General features: G+C 45.4%; 1 pseudogene; it reads left to right on the top strand.

The window, feature by feature from the left end:
• Positions 1–4,498: 4,498 nt before the first annotated feature.
• Positions 4,499–5,058, top strand: LOC142453173 (tetraspanin-7 pseudogene; annotated as a pseudogene).

Here is a 5,058-nt window from a genome sequence, read left to right as displayed (position 1 = left end):
CATAATAGTGGGGGTAGGGTGGGGCAGCAGGGAGCATTAACGAACTAGAAGAAAGTTGTATGTTTCCGTGGTGCTAAACTGCACCCTGACTGGCTGGTCTCCACCCTGAGACCCTTTTGTAGGGGATGTCCAGTTGCCTACCGATGGCCTTTGGGTCTCCACTCCACACACCCCTCATTCACAATGATCTGATTTTTTTGTTCTTTGATGCCTGATACCTGATCCAATCGACACCTCGTGATCACACAGGCTGATGTGCTTCTTCCATGTGGACTTTGTTGCTTCTCAGCTAGATGGCTGCTTGTTTATCTTCAAGCCTTTAAGACCCCAGCTGCTATATTTTTTGATAGCCGGGCACCATCAGCTTTCTTCACCACATTTGCTTATGCACCCACTTTGTCTTCAGCGATCATGTCAGGACGGTGAGCATAATGGAATGCGAGTTTAATAGAACAAAGTGTTCTTGCACTGAGGGAGTACTTGAGTAGAGGCCCAATGTCCATCTGCTACCTTAGTACTAAACCTATAAATATATGCACATAGATTTCCCATCGTCATATATAAATATATTTACATAAGTACATGCCTGTATTTAGACCTCCATAATTTCCTTTTCCCTCATAGTTCTTTCCTCTATTTCCTTTTACTCTCCTCTTGTCCCACTATCATGGTCCAAGTCTCTTCGTCTTTATGAAGCAGCTGGTGCATTTGAACTGCTGACTTGTGGTTAGTAGTCCAACCTGTATCTCACTGTGCCACCAGAACTCCTTAACCTAAGGTACCAACCCAGTCCTGCCTTTCACTGCGGGCTAGACTAGAGCATGTGCACAGGTAAAGATATGAGATAAGAGCTCACGACACATGGAATCCAGGAACAGGAATGGGAGTTGCTATACCAGGAGGGTAGGGGGAGGTGGGGAGAGGAGGGAAGGAAGAGGGAAGCAATTGCAATGATCAATACTTAACCACCACTCCTTCTGCCCCCACCCCGCCCAGGTGGATGAACAACAGAAACCATCAGGGAAGGGAGACATCGGGGGTATAAGATATGAAAGATATAATAATTTATAATTTAACAAGAGGTCATGAGGGTGGGCAAGGGAGGAAGGGAAAAAAGAGGAGCTGAAACTAAGAACTCAATAGAAAGTAAATGTTTAGAAAATAATGTCAACATATGTACAAATATGCTTGATACAGTTGATGTATGGATTATCATAAGAGCTGTAAAAGCCCCCAATAAAATGATCTTTTAATGAAAAAGAACAAGAAGAAATTAGGAGATGGGCACAAGTTTTCAAGCAAACAAAACTAGAGAATTAACACAATTACTACTTATTCCAATTCAGCCCTTCAGATTAACTGGTCCCTTTTCTCACAGAAGTAAATTGTTTGCCTTTTTATAGCCTTAATTTCTAAAGTTTTCTAAAGATCTTTGCATTTCCTCCTGGAAATGTCTGGGAGTTCCTTGGTGAGAGAAATGGTAAAGCGCTCGACTCTGAAGTGAAGATTGGCAATTTGAACCCAATCTGATGCACCTTGGAAGTAAAGGCCTGGTGATCTGCTTCTGAAAGGTCATGGCCATGAACATGCTATGGAGTACAGGTCTACTTGGCAGCACATGTTGTTGCTGCTGCTGTTGTTGTTAGGGGCCATCTCATCAGTCCTGGCACCAGCGACCATAGGCATTACGGCATGAACACTCCCTGGTCCTGCACCATCCTCATATTGAGTTCCATGTCTGGGCCATTGTCGCAGCCACCATGTCAGTTTATCTCACCAAGGGACTCCCTTCCTTTCTTTGGGGCTGCCTTAAGTCAGAATTAATAGCACTTGCTTTGCTTTGGGGTTGGCCTCCTCTCAAAGGGGGGCTCTTGCTCCACCCAAGGTCTTTTGCTCCTTTTAGTGGACTCTCTGTCCCTCATTTGTTCCTCTGCTTTTTATAAGATACCCTGATAATTCCCGATGCTTAGAATGCAAATGTAGGAGATAATGAGGAAGGATCAGCAGTTAGAAAATACAGGGATGGTGACAGAAATGATGCTGGACACCCAGGATAGTATCTTGCAAGGCCAAGGATGTCTTCATCGCAAGTTCCTTTCCTTTTGTCAATAATGGTGACTGAACACATAGATCTCACCAGGTGGGATACTAATGAATCACATTGACCACATCTGTAGCAAGAGAGAAAGGTGCTCAAGGTCATCAACCAAAACAAGGGCAGGGGCTGGAAACAGAGGATGAATTGCTCTTCTGTAAGTTGAAGTTGAAGAAAATTAAAACAAGACTATGAGTCAATGTAGACTTTGAGCATATCCCCCTGAATTTAAAGACCATCTGAAGAACAGATTCGATGCACTAACAACTGAGTATCAGGTGAGATGGCATCAGGAATATCATCCATGGGAGGGGTGGTGCAGGAGAGGGGGAGAGGGAAGGACAAGATTGAGGGAACATAGGTTTTGAGGGGAGGGGAGAGAGGAGGGACCTCTAGGTTGAGGGGGAAGACTGTTGGAGGGGGGTGAGACTGAGCATGCTTTTGGGAACATTAGGTGGGGAAGGTCTTTTGTAGAGTGTAGTGAGTGGGCAGAGTTGACCTAGGGCATCTGAGGGTATCCTGCGAACCCAGGCTGGGTGCTGTAGAAAGCTGGGATACTGAATCCTGCATCTTCGGGGTGCACGTCATGCTCCAGAGGTTGCATCGGTGAAACCCCATATGGGAACTCCACTGGGTGAGTCTGGACTGCACCCTAGAGACACTTTTAACCCGAGGGAGGACTTAAGCCAGAAAACACACGATGTCCGAGGAAGCAGAAGACAGCTGGACAAAGAGCGGTGCATTGTGGGTTGTCGGACAAACACGGTCTGGCTACATCAGCGCCCTATGTGCTTTCTTAAGTTACATAATATTCCGGCAATCCTGTGTCAGGCATTCCGTTATATTCTGTGTATGCTTGTTTATTTTAGGGTGTATCTCAGAGGTGCATCGCTATTGGGGTTCCCCCTCTTGAGGTTGTGTTATTTATTTCTTTGTTTTTTTGGTAAGTGAAACCCAGGGATGTTGAGCCTACAGGGGAAGAAAAGATAACAGGGTTTGGGGCATAGTATAGAGGGGTGGGGGAGCTAAGAGGGAAATGACATCAAGCAGCCCAGGAAGGAAAGGCGTGTTTGGAGACTAATTATGGAAGTAATTATACAATTATGTTTGGCATGATTGAATTATGACATGACATGACTTCTATATTAATTCCCAAGGTACAGAAATTTAAAAAAATGCATAGAACCAGGATTGAGTTTTGGGTTCACACTAAATCCTACCTCCAACTTATATTACAACCCTGCTCTTATATTATGGCCCTGCTCAATCCTCACCTTGATGAAATGATCAGTGAGTATAAGGGTGCTTCAGCAAAGTGTGGTGAAGAAAGCGGATGGTGCCCAGCTATCAATTGACATAGTGTCTGAGGTGTTAAAGGCTTGTATTCAAATAAGCAGCTATCTAAGCAAGGAGCTCATCAGCCTGTGTGATCCAAAGACGACAATTGCAAAATTCAAATAAGGCAAAGGGATAAGCATCAGAGCTTAAATTATGAACACCCAGTTTTGGAGGGCTGTGGGGGGTGGTGGGAATCCAAAACCCATCTGCAGAGTATCTGGTCATACCGAGCCACTGGCAGATCCCCGCTAGCCACAGGCAAGAGTCTTGAACAGCCTTGCTATCAGGCAGAGACCATTGCAATCTTGATTATGCTGGATTGAACTTGATATTGGCCAGTTGACCTCCCTATAGACATAACCTGATATTTGTACTGGGTGCTAGTATCTCTTACTGGTTCCATGACAGAAATTTCTTTCCTGGCTTTTTGAATGTCGATGAGGCTTACACAATATTTGTATTTTTCTCTTTATACTATTCTGATTTTATCCTTACCACCTTAGTGTGACGTTTTTTATCATTTTCTGTTGGGTCTCCCAGGTGTGCAGCACAGGAGAAGTGGATGCATAGTGATAATAATTGATACAAGTGAATGTAGGAAATTCAGTGGTGGGTGAGGGAGGGAAGGGGAGTTTGGGGAGTAAAGAATGAAGGGGGAGTCGGGAGGGAGCCCTAGAACGGATTGTGGTTGCACAAAGCATTTTAAGGCTGATTTAACCATGGTGGTGGTGGGGGATAGTCTCAAATTGATGTGATGATTGTATAATTCTCCTTGATATGACTGAAGGATTGAACTATTTAATCATATGATATGTAAATTATGTGCCAATAAAAATGTTGTGGGGGGGAAGAGTATCATCCATGATGAATGCAAAGGTTCACTAAAAAGGCAACGAGGAATTGAGGAGAACAGAAGCCAATCCTATGATAATCTAGCTCAAAAAGCCCCCCTCATCTATCCCTTTGTCTTCCACATCACTGTTGGCTGTTAGAGTCTGGGCAAGCGACCTCTGGGAACCTGTATCTCCCTCATTGCCCAGCGAGTGAGCTCAATTCGCGATCCCCATGTGCGGCTCCCCATGGCACCACTGGCGTCATTTGGGATTGTTTGGATGCTTTGCTACTTGTTGTGGCAGCTGAACTCTGTGCCAACTTTTTGTTCCGAGTGTTCCTGGCTGAGCTGCTAGTGGTCATTTCAGGATTTGTGTTTCATCATGAGATCAAGGACACCTTCCTGAGGACTTACACGGATGTCATACAGACCTCAGTAGGAATGATGAGCAAAGCCAGGCAGCAGATCACATGCAGTGTTGTGCAGACCTACAGCAACTGGAGCACCAGCTCTTACTTCCGGAATATGGCACTCAGCCCAGCTGATGCATGAACAGAACCGACCGTAGACCCTGCAGGATCTACACAATCTGACGGTGGTGGCCACCAAAGCTAACCAGGGGTGCTATGACTTGGTGACCAGTTTCATGGAGAGTAACTTGGGGATCACCGCTGCTGTCACTTATGGGATTGCAGTCTCTCTGTTGACTGGCATGCTGCGGGCCGGCTCTCTGTCCTGGTCTATCACCACCAATCAGGATGAGATGGCGTCGGGCAAAGTCTGTCAAGCATGA

This window comes from Tenrec ecaudatus, chromosome 7 (genome assembly GCF_050624435.1).
Source record: "Tenrec ecaudatus isolate mTenEca1 chromosome 7, mTenEca1.hap1, whole genome shotgun sequence".
Taxonomy (NCBI): domain Eukaryota; kingdom Metazoa; phylum Chordata; class Mammalia; order Afrosoricida; family Tenrecidae; genus Tenrec; species Tenrec ecaudatus.
This window is presented reverse-complemented; position numbering and strand designations above follow the sequence as displayed.